Raw genomic sequence first — 12,533 nt, forward strand, 5'->3', positions numbered from 1 at the left:
TTGTGTTCTGATTATTCCTAATTTTCAGTGAACTGTCATAATTTACACTTCATTTGAATAATTCACGCTGTCTAAAATTAAGTCCATGAACACCTGAATCAAGCATTTTGGTAATGCAGTGACACATGAAACCCCACGGTGTAGTTGGTATGTTATATCCTACTAGTTGCTCATCATATTTTAGATTAGAATGAGAGAGGGCAAGTTACTCTCTCACCTATTTTCCACATACAGAAAATTATTAAAGATTTTATTACAACCTGACGCACCTTGAGCGAGACTCTAGAAAGTTAACTGCCTGAGCAGATGCTGATGGAGCCTGGTAGAGCGCTAACAGCATGGGATATTTTTGTTGTTCTTAGCTCATAGAAATTTCGTGTTGGGAGTTGGAAGTAATTGGCATTGCCGCACATGTCCACAGCCATACATGGCAGACAGGGCAGCCTCTTGTTGAGACAGGTCTCCAGCAGAACAATGCCAGCTACCTGCAATGGCGCCAGCGGAAGGCTGGGCTTGGGGCGACAGACTGAAGGAACGCCTCTACACAGTGGAGTCGCAGACCGGGAACTGTGTGCAGAGCCAGGCATAATAAAAATTCACAAGTTTTTGTGTTTGCCAATATTGCAAATACGCCTGTGACCCAGTTCCATCAGCCACCTCAGTTGTATAAGGAACTCCGGCGTCTGAGAATCGTTTAAAACAAAAAAAAAAAAAAAAAAAAAAAAAAAAAATTGTTCAACTGGCTCTGAGCACTATGGGACATAACATCTGAGGTCATCAATACCCTTGAACTTCGAACTACTTAAACGTAACTAGCCTAAGGACACCACACACATCCACACCCGAGGCAGGATTCCAACCTGCTACCATAGCGGTCGAGCGGTTCCAGACTGAAGCGCCTAGAACCGCTCGGCCACGTCGGCCGGCTAGAAACGTTTAGAGATAGAATCTTTATTACAACTCATAGCTAGGACTAACAAGCTCCAAGGCACAGGCAATTTAGATAAAGATCTCTAAGATTGTATGTGTTGTGGGAAGCGGCACGAATTCAGAGAAAATCATCTTCCCCCTCTACGAAAATTTAAAAAAGCCAGTAATTGGCAGTTACTTTTTTTCAAAGATGCATGTTTCTTAACTCTTATCCTGGTACGACACGAGTTTTTGCTGTCTATGGGAGGGGAATTTAGAACCTCTAGAGCCCTATGATTGGCTCAAGATGGCGTGAAAGTGGTATCGTTCGTGCACTTTACGGGAAAACGGATTTTTTTTCTGGAGAAGTGCGAAGCACTTGGGTGCTGGACTTTGGTCTGGTAAGAGGAACTTCTGGTCGATGCTGGCATGTGTGGTTGGTGCTTGGGACCTGTCCTGAGACTGACTTCACTTGTAATTTAGACTGGGGAGCCTGTGGTGAAGTTCTTACTATAACGACAGTGTGGCTTCAAACGTCTCGGACTACTCGTTTGCCAAGGGCACACTTACTCGTTATTGGTTTACCAGTCTTTGTTACCCTAGTGTGGTCTGTCGTATAAGTGAGCCAAATTGGTCCTTGGTATGACCAGCGAACGGGTGTGTCACACACTCAAATCTACCATGATTTCAGGGCTCTCGTAGAGAGTAAATTGCGATCCTTCTGCCTGAGTGCTAGACCGTGAGATTTTTGCATTCTTTCGTGGCTGCCTTCGATTCACAGGTTCCGCCTCACGCCTCACCTTCACCACACACATCTCGCCAGCTGCAAGTTACATCGCGGCACGAAGCAAACAGGGTAATGTATTGCTGTTCTGGCACTGTCAGGGTGTACAGATCTCAATCGCCACTTGCTCTCAGCTGCACCTATGTAGAAAAACTACAGTAAATTTGATCAATCAAAGTCTGCGCAGCGTCACATCAATTCAGATTGCGTTATCCACATTTTTAAGGCCAGAGTACTCAACTTACCTCTGCCACCCAGGAGCCTTGTCCATTGTACTCTTAACCACCTCTTACTTGTTTACGGTAGTCAATCAAGAACTTGTTTAGCATAATTTATGTCTGGTTTAGTAAAATAAATGTTGTTAGTAAATTTTGCTTCATTCTCAATCATTTATATGATCCCCACAGGGTTACCTTTCAATAATAAGTCGAACTGTATTATTCGTATCGAAGTGAACACACGTCGCTAAAGGTTTTGTAGTCAGACTGCGTCATCAGGAATCCATATTCTAGAATTTGTTGCTTAAGTCAAGATACAACTTGTTGAAACTCTTTTGAGCACTGGATGTAAAATTTCATCTTAATAGAACTAAATCTAGGGATAGTCTGAGAAAAATTATCACAAAATTTTAAAAGTGCCATGTAATATTACACTCTACTTCACGTATCTGTGAAAGTATCAGTACCTGAAATGAATCACCCTTCAGCTCTTCTGTCGTCTGTGTGCGTTGAAAATGGTGACTAGTTTGGATAGAAACAAATGGTCGCACACATGAGAAGATTAATGAACACCACCACAGAATTTATCGTGTGTTTCTCGTTGTTCACCCGAACTACTGATTTTTTTTAATGCAATGTCGGCTAGTGGTCAGTAAGGGAGCTGCTTCTGACCCTCCAGCAGCATAGACGAGTACAGCATTCGTTCGTAAATTATATTGAAGAACTCCAGACAGGAGCGACGCCTTTTCTATTTGTTTCCTAGTTTAATTCTTAGATTTCTTGTGTGTTTGTGTGCTTACTTTGCCCAGTCTACCGTTTTAAATACTGTGTCGTGTGGAGTTCCGACGTCTTTGGTTTGGACAGGGGCTGTGATTGGTATGTTCGGTTACAGGCTGAGTTGTGACCCTTTGCTCACTGCTCCAGGTGGTGCTGGTTTTGGTCATACAGCTTCAGGTTGTTGCAAGGGACACCACCATGGAGGCTGGACGTGGGTATCCGAGAAATGTCCAGTACATCCCAAGTGTCGCCCAACTGGTCCACTGCTGTTGACGAGCCAGTCACTGCCCGCGCTGAAGTTGACCCCTAACTGTTGTCGAGTAGCAGATCATCAGAAGGTGCAGGGCGATTGAAAGGCCTCCCTGTTCGCTTGAGATATGTGTTTAAGGCGCTATCTGTGAGATAGATCCTGAGGCATATGCAGTCGCTTGTCCTGTCTTAGAGGAAGCCTTACAAGGCTGCAAAATCTGGGCTGTCACAAAGGGTATATGGAGATGGTATCTGTTCTTTCGGACATGTCCGAAAGAACAGATACCATCTCCATATAATTAAGGCTAACTGGTCATTGACCTGCTTCTTTTTTGCGGATGCACACGCGTTGCCCGAACTACGGGACTCGGTAAGATTGTCTGCCGCGAGTAATGAGTGTAATGGGCAGGGGCACTACGAATGTAGTGTGTGGCCATTAATTTGAGAATGTGGGCCTCACGGGGAGGGTGCAAGGGATAAATCCCTGCAGTCGCACTATCGTCTGTGGCCTCGGTGGCTCAGATGGATAGAGCATCTGCCATGTAAACAGGAGATCCCGGGTTCGAGTCCCGGTCGGGGCACACAAACTGTCCCGGTTGATGTATATCAACGCCTGTCGACAGCTTAGGTTATTGATTTAATTGTCACTACCCTTAGTGAGAGCTGTGTGGAGTGGAATGGCTAGAGGATCTCGGGAAAGAACAAAAATTGTCTCAGTCTCAAAGACTGCAGATCGAACACAAAGCAAGTGTTGAATTAGGAACCATACGTATTATCGTAGTAAATTGTTGTAGCTGTGTTGCGAAAGAACCAGAACTCCTGGCGCCAGTAGGTCCAGCCGAAATTTTTACAAAGGACCTAATGGTTTTCAGAAGGGATGGATTAAATACAGTCGGCAGTGGTGCGTTTATCGCTGTTAGAACTAGTCTACTTCGTACCGACATTGAAGTACTTAGTTACTATCAGTTAACGTGGGTAGAGTTTATGCTTGACTGTGGGAATAAGTTAACAATTAGTTCATTTTACTCAATACCCCAAGTAGGCTATGCAGTTCTTGAACAGTTCAAAGAAAACTTGCCTTTCATCTCAAATAGGCATCCCATTCATACAATTAGTCTTGGTGGTGACTCCAAACTACTCTCGATGTGTTGGTAAAAATACATGTTCAAAGTCGATGATAGCCAAACAACGTCCGAAATTGTACTGAATGCTTTTTTCGAAAAATATTCTGAATAGTTAGTACAAGTTATCAGGCGAAGCGTAGATGGTTACAAAAACGAAATCGATTTCTTAGCAATAACTAATCCCGAGCAAATAGAGAAAATTATGAGAAATACAGGGATTAGTGAGCACAAGATCGTTGTAGTGATTCTGAATAGCATAACATTCAAAACCAACATAAAATAAACACAAAATTTATCTATTTAAAAAAGAAAATAAAAATTCGCTTGATGCCTTTCGAAGAGAGAACCTCCATTAGTTCCAAATTAACTATGAAAGTGTAGACAATATATGGCTTAATTCTAAGAAATACCAAGTGTGGCTACAAAATAATGAGACTCTTGCTGTCACAGAGTAATCAAGGATGTACCGAAAATGAGAGGCCTTCGTTTGTGAAAGAGGTGTTATATTGTATCTAATAAACGAGCAACGAATTCTCGTGAAGTTTTACATGAAACTTGGAAAAACTGCTACTGAAACCTAATTTCTACTAAAGGAAATGCGTGATGCAGACTGTTTATCACGTGAGTTTTTGTTTGGTTCAGACGTTTCCAAGATATCCAAGAAGACGTTTAAGATCACTCACGCCCAGTGCCCCCTTCAGCATCAAAATCTAAATAAAATATCGTAAGCTGATTCGGTCTGACCATCGGTTGAGCAGTCGATCGATTGCTTAAACTGTAAGAAGTGGCAAAGAATGCCCAAGGCTAATTTTACATAACCATTTTAACATGAGAAAAATACGTGCGAAATTGGTGCCGGAACTTCTCATGATCGAACAAAGCGAAAAAAAGCCAGTGAAAATGTTTGTACTGACGCTCTGAATAACACTGGAAATGATCCTAATTTCTTGAAAGGACTAACAACATTTGGTAAATCTCGGGTTTTCACTTACTGTTCACAAACTAAGCTTCAGTCCATGCACTGGAAGGGCCCAACATCACGAAGAGAGAAGAGAGCTCAAACGAGCAAATCAAGAATCAAAGTGATACTGATGTTTTTTTTTCGAGATCCATGGAGTTACGTATCTTCACTAGGCTTCTGAAAGTCAAACTATTAACCAACATTGCTACAATGACGTTCTTGCTCAATTCCATGAGAACTTTCAGTTTAAGCATGTGCTGGATCTGGCAATGAACTTATCAAGATGTCGTCATCTGTGTCATTCACCAGAGATGGAAGATGCTGAGAGATTGTGAGTTTCCGAGAATAGCTGCGCGGACTCTGGGGAAAAAAATCGGCTGTAAGAAGTGGCGCGACACCAAATCAAACAAGAAATAAGGTTACACAACAGTTCTTCCAGCACTCACCTATGAACCTTTGATGTGGGGTGGTGGTGTTCAGTGCACAAGAATATAGAGCTCCGAGCCAAGAGAGGGGGCGCAGTAGTTAGTACACTGAACTCGCATTCGCGAAGACAACGGATCAAATTCTAGTCCCGGCCACACAAATGTAGGTTTCCCGTGATTCCCTTAAATCTCTCGAGGCAAATGCCGGAATGATTCTTTTGAATGGGCATGGTTGGTTTCCTTCCCACTTCCATGAAATAGCCGAGCTTGTACTCCATCTCAAATGAGACTGATGTCCACGAGACGCTAAACCTCAAACTTCTTTCTTCCTTAGAGCTCCAACCTTCTTAGGTGGGCTCTTAGGGTCACGCTCTATGGGAAGGAGTCACAACCTTTCATGAAGCACCACAAATAGATGACTTACAAACAAAGAAATGCAGAAAAGTTATTATTAAAAGTAAACATCCTTCGGAATGATGAAAAAATTCTAACGATATTTACTAATAAAAACCTCACCCACAAAATATTTGAATGTTTCAGTGATGGGTATCACATTATCGATGAGGGCTGGTACGACCAAAACCTTCACATAAAGTGATCAAGAAGAGCGTCCCCATCCCTCAACAAAGCTACGAGTATGTCGTGGGATAGCATGGAGTCAGTAACTTCTCGAAACAGTCGAAATCACACCACAAATCAATATCGCAGAAAAACCCTTAAGCGATCACTAACATAGGTGCTTAATCCATAAAATGAAGCCAATCCGTAGCATCAACAATCGGCATCGGGATGAATTTCGATCAGTCAAGCTCCTTTCTCTTCCACTCCACGAAACACACCCAAAAAGGCGTATGTGGTCACACAATCGAGGACGTAAAAGTACGAACACAAAAAATGCGGTATGTAGCCCTGGGGATGCAGCGCATAATCCGCCACCACTGTGTTCTTCTTAATACCGCCATTGTGACCACTAAAAGCGGCGCACAAAGACAACAGAGGGGGCAGTCGCAGGGACAGGGACCGGGGACCAGGGACCTACGGGCGCAGAGCTCGGGATTAGGACAGCCGCGGCCAGCGCCCATTGTGTCGGCCGCACCCTCGTAATCCGCGGGATCCTCGCGGGTCCGTCCTCGGACTTGCCTTATTTGCCGACTTCAGTAAAATCCACTGAATATACGCAGTCTCCGGCACAGTCCTGCACAGACGGTCCATGTGCCTGAAGATGCACTCAGTGAAGTGTGCTGCAGTTAAAATACGATGATGGTGTGGAGGTGAATACTGAACGGAATGCTGTTCAGAGACCGATGGGAAATGTAGTAAATTGTAGAATCCACAGTATGTGGATGATGGGAAGTTTATTCATGCAGCAAGACGTTGGCCCCGAAGTCGGCAAATAGAATGGTAGCGTGTGGCTATATAGGTCCCTCCCCCCTCCCCCTCACCCCCTCCTCCAGAAAGATAGCATAAGGCCATGGCATTGAACGGAGATTATGTTGAAAAATAGGGTTTTTTTTTTGCCAGAAGAATGCTGAATAATATTGTGTACTGGAATACTGAATAAAACCAGCCTGCTTTCAAAAAGAAATGTGTTACATTATTTACTAAACGCCTCTCGTACAACAAAATGCGATGTGGGCTAATCAAATGCTCATTCACAATATTTTGTTATCCCTTTCTCAGGTTTTCCTCTTAGGCCACCCCAATGCTTATTATATGCTCTGCTGTCCCATTCCTACACATATCAAGGCATGTCGGTGGACTCTGTTTGCTAGCTGAGAACAATATCGATCACTTTAAAGTCACCACATGCTAACAATTGTGGTCTTCATATTTCACAAATTGGAGTAGCACTTTTATGGTACTGTATGTCTCTTTTAAGTGTACCCAGAGTGCAGTTGGAATCATTTCCGACATATAGCAACACTGCTTTCAAACTTCACTTCGAGTGATATATAAATTACATCCACTGCTTACAGCCACGCTTTTGAGTTACCTCTTTCGTCAGTAATCCGGCGATGTCTTTTCAGAACATCTTTATATCACATTCAACAAAAATTCATTAAAGCCTTTATCATGGTATCTGTACATTAAACAAGATGTATCGTGTGCAAGTAAATTATTTTCTTTGAGACGTGATCCCAGAAGTTGTGCTGCGTCTTTTGAGAGTCACACGTACTTCACCAAATTGTCACTTTCTGTTTCGGTCACCGTGGGTACCACATGCGGAATAGTCAGATTCACAACTTTCATGACTTATCTCAGTTTCAGAGGATACAAATGTGTCCATTAATGTTGGTGGAGCTGTAATCGCCAGCACTGGACCATGAAGCACAGGTCTAATCGCAGAATCTAATTTCATTTTTCTTGTATCCCTTACTTTCGTGATACAGGACAGAGAATCATCGATATGTTTCTTTCGTCCGCTCCATACAGTGGGAACAGCGACTTGAAACCCTACATTTTACATTCACTTAAATTCTTTAATTGCTCCACTCTTGTATGGGATATAATGTGTGGTGCAAATTACTTTTTGTGATCTCCGAGCTGCATGCTGAAATAAGTAAAATACGATTTCCGCACAAGTCCTGCTATTTGTTGACTTCTTCTACTTACCACATAAATTAAATATATGTAACAAAATGCATCTGCGCTAGTCACGTGTTATCTTCCCGACATTTTTAACACGGCTTCGACGACATAACACTACACGCAACAACGAGCGTAAATACCTTCTTCTAGTTCTAAAGCTCAATCAACTGTTGGTTTCTGCGATAGCAAAGAAACGTGTTTTTGAAGTTCAGTTTAACCGTTACCATCACCATCATACAAACAAAAAATGCTGCCACATTTATACAAATTACACGAAATAAGATAGTCAGTAGCGCATATCCAGCAGTACACTGGGAGATGTAGCTGTGTGGAGGAAATCGAGGGTGTTGGGGGAACGGACATATTCTTTACATGTTCAGTGGCAACGAATTAGCATAGAACACCACTTACTTTCCAAACCGCAGAACCCATGTCGATCTGTGTAATAAGTGCACTATTACAATGAAATCTTTTTTCATTTATAAACATACTGCACCGTCAACACACTTTCCTAATAGAGATTAGCGGCGTCTTGGCTCAGTGAATGGTATTTGTCTTGTACACAAAAGCATCGAAGGTAAAGAACATGTCTCATGTTGAAACTGAAATGAAGAATATTACGAAAGATTTGAACGGCACACAGATTTGTTTAGAACAAGTGTGCTGTTTGCGCAGCGGACAAAAGCAAGACCAAGCGCCTTATAATACATGTAAATGCATACAGCTGTTTCACCTTGTGTCTAATCAAATTCAGCCTCATTGTCATAATTTTTAACCCAAACAACGTTATAAAAATGTACATGTGTGTGTGTGTGTGTGTAGCCTCCTAAACCGCTGGAGTGATTTCAACTAAACCTGGTACACATATCCCTTATTTTCTGGCAAGGGGTAACAATCGCTGTGATGGTAAGAACCGCCTACCTACCATATATTAGGAGATATGACGTCATAAACAATAAGATGCCTGGAAATCTGCCGCATCACACGAGACGTTTAAATTTATTACTTCGTTGCTAATAACGCTATGCGACTCCGAATGTACCTACACAAGTATATCATCATAGGCCTACGACACACAGTTCAAGAGAGATATGACGTCATAAACACTGAGGTATGTGAAAAAATGTCGCATCATGCGTGAAGTTTTAATACGTGGAAACTTCCCAACAGAATTCTTAAATTTGCTCATTGCGCTTGGTATAAGATCGCAAGAAAGTTTCTAAACGGCATAAAATAAGCGTGAATATTAATCAGAAAAGATAAAAAGGATCCATTTCAAGTAAATTACAATACAACTTTAAAAGACACCAACATCCAATAAGATTAGCGTGCAGAATGACTATTATTCAAGCACTGCTGAAAACATTCCAGTTTAGCAAAGTGAATTTAAACGTGTTTCTCGCACGAACAACTATACGTAGCTTGTTCGTTTCTTGGACAATGACATAACATTTTGCTATTTGGACCCAAAGGCAAAGCACCAAATGTAATTGCTAACAAGAGACTGTGAATAAGTTAAATTCTTTACAAATGAGATCAATTACACGTTGCGAAGCGTGTCGTTTATAGATAGTTCTACACATAAATGAACTAAAACTTTAAATTTAAGAGTTGTTAGTAAGTGAAACGTGTGCGATAAACAGAACCGTAAGAAGGGAAGAGAAGTTTCTGGTATGTAGCGTTACAAGAAATGGGTAGATCGACGAATTAATGAAGTCGTACAGAACTGAGTTACTGAGAGAAGAGTTTACAGCACAGCTTGACAAGAAGGGAAAGGATGATGAGCCACAGCCTGAAGCATCAAGGAATAGTTCATATGGTAATGGAGGAAAGTGTGTGTGTGTATGTATGTGTATGTGTGTGTGCGCACGCGTGTGCGTTTGTGTGGGTGGGTGGAGACGGTCAGCTGGTGGGTGGGTGGATGGGTCGGTGGGTGGTTGGGTGGGTGTGCTTGGGGACGGAAAGGGAGTGTTAACTGTAGAGGGAGACGAGACGTGACTCTAGTATGCACGGTTAAATGGATGTTCGGTTCAAATGGCTCTGAGCACTATGGGACTTAACTTCTGAGGTCATCAGTGCTCTAGAACTTAGAACCACTTAAACCTAACTAACCTAAGGACATCACACAGACCCATGCCCGAGGCAGGACTCGAACCTGCAACCGTAGCGGTCGCACGGTTCCAGACTGTAGCGTCTAGAACCGCTCGGCCACCACGGTCGGCGGATGATAGGATGTGCACCTGTACAGAGATGAGGAGAGTACGCTGGAGTGGAGAGCCTGCGTCGATCGAATCTTCGGAATGCAGATGATAAAAACAAAATCAATGAGTGACATAGTGAATCAATAGCTCTGCTAAATGAAATTGACGCAATCACAATTCTGAGTTCGATGCAGAATTACACCAACTCGCCTGGTGTTCAACGGCAAATCGGAAGTTTAAGAAACTTTGGCAAGTTAGTTAGTGCGGCCACAATACAGATAACAAAACAAATAGTGCGCGCGCAGCCGGCGCACAAAAGGCCGCGTAATTACCACGCTGTGTTTCGCGTAATATGCGAGCGGAGGCCAGCCGGTGGGACTTTATTGCGTTATTAGAGGCCGCGACACGGCGCTCCGGCCTGTCTAGTTTAATGTGTCAATTACCGCCGCCATGTTTCTGGTCGTAATGAGGCGATAAAGTGTGGGCCGGGTGCGAGCACATCTCGCTTTGATCTGCCCCGGGCTAAAGCAATCGTTCAGTAAAAGACGTTGAACGGTGGCGCATCGACATGCACAGAGGTGGTTAATGAGCGAGACCAAAATTGACTTCTGTTAATGCATACCCTCTGCGGATTCTCGCTGTGAGGTATGGCCTTACGTCTGATTTTCTTCGCCTTGATCACTCCTACGACTCCTACGCGTGACTTATCAAATCTTCCATCTTCGGCAACATTTTTTAATGCCAAAACTGGCGGAGTATGTCAGTTCAAAGGACGGGGATGGTATACCAACTGCAATAAGACGATGTCTACTAAATAACTGTGGTGCTGTAACCAAACTTCGGGTTGATGACAGCTGTACCTCTCCTAATTTTCATTTTCCTACTACTTCGCATCCATTAAGATTCGTACATGGAATTTTTTTTATCTCCTACTAGTACCGGAACGACTTCCTTCTTTGCTAAAATGACCAAAGCATCTACACTGCATAACACAATTAAAGGGTAATTTTTTGAAACACCTTTATTTTGCCCCAATGAGTCACAGAAGCTAGAAATTCATGTGAAATATGCGGAGCGCCCTGAATTATCATCCGCGGGCTTGGCTACGTTTCAAACAGCAAGGTGTCTACAAATGGTTCAAATGGCTCTGAGCACTATGGGACTTAACATCTGAGGTCATCAGTCCCCTAGAACTTAGAACTACTTAAACCTAAATAACCTAAGAACATCACACACATCCATGCCCGAGGCGGGATTCGAACCTGCGACCGTAGCAGTCGCGCTGTTCCGGACTGAAGCGCCTAGAACCACTCGGCCAACACGGCTGGCAACGTGTCTACACATGCAGGAAGAAGACCAGAGCTCAGTAGTTCATGTGAGGTTTAAGCTGGGTTAATGATGTCATATTGACACCAAATTTCACTACAATTCCGCCAAACACCATCGTGGACATGTAACACGATGGGAATGTCGTCAGTAGCTCCCCTACCCCTTCCTCCACCATTACTCATATCTCATCCCTTTCTTGACACCTCTGGGATGGAGGTCCTGAACCGCGGCGCCGAGGGTTGAAATTAGCTGTTTCATTTGGGTGGTCCTCTACGCCATTCCTTGAGGCCTTTTTGTGACGATTCTGAGGGATGGTGTGTCTGAAATGCTTTGCCCGGCCACCCATATGAAATCAGCGTAATTTCAACTCTGGGCGTGGCTGTGCTGACTTCCCGCTGTAGAGGCGTAAAGAGAAGGGGCGAGATGAGGGTAAGAAGTGGTGTGACGACCCTCCCATCCTGTGACAGTTTCACAGTGGCGTTGGGCAGAATTACGGTGAAATTTGATGCCAATGTGCCATCATTAACCAATCATACACCTCAAGTGAACTCCTGAGTTCTGTCCTTTTTCCGCATGTGTCGAAATTTTGCTGTTTGAAGCGTCACGGAACCCGAGAATGACGTCCCATGACTCTATGCCTGTGCACTTTACACTGCAAAGTTGTAGGCACCTTCGATCCAAAATTCAAACATATGCGTCGCACTGGAGGGGAAAACGACGGGGCTTCAAAACAGTTACCGGTTAAATCTGTTGCGCAGTCTAGTTCTGAAAACCATGAGGCGTCGACGACAGAATCGTGTACACAGTATAAACCCTGCACGGCTTTGGTGTGAACAGCACAGCTAAATAGGCCTGCAATCTCATTTTAAACGCGATCGAACTTAATTACATTTTAGATCAACTGAATGTCACGAAGCATATCGTTTACACTAACCCAACTAAACAAGAATGAATTACTTACCAAATC

At 43.3% G+C, this 12,533-nt stretch overlaps 1 non-coding gene across 1 annotated transcript; it reads left to right on the plus strand.

Moving 5' to 3' along the window:
- Positions 1–3,444: 3,444 nt before the first annotated feature.
- On the plus strand, positions 3,445–3,518 carry Trnat-ugu. The gene has a single exon. It is a non-coding gene; the product is annotated as a tRNA-Thr (tRNA).
- Positions 3,519–12,533: the final 9,015 nt, after the last annotated feature.

The sequence above is a fragment of the Schistocerca piceifrons genome, chromosome 2 (genome assembly GCF_021461385.2).
Source record: "Schistocerca piceifrons isolate TAMUIC-IGC-003096 chromosome 2, iqSchPice1.1, whole genome shotgun sequence".
In the NCBI taxonomy this organism is placed as follows: Eukaryota; Metazoa; Arthropoda; class Insecta; order Orthoptera; family Acrididae; genus Schistocerca; species Schistocerca piceifrons.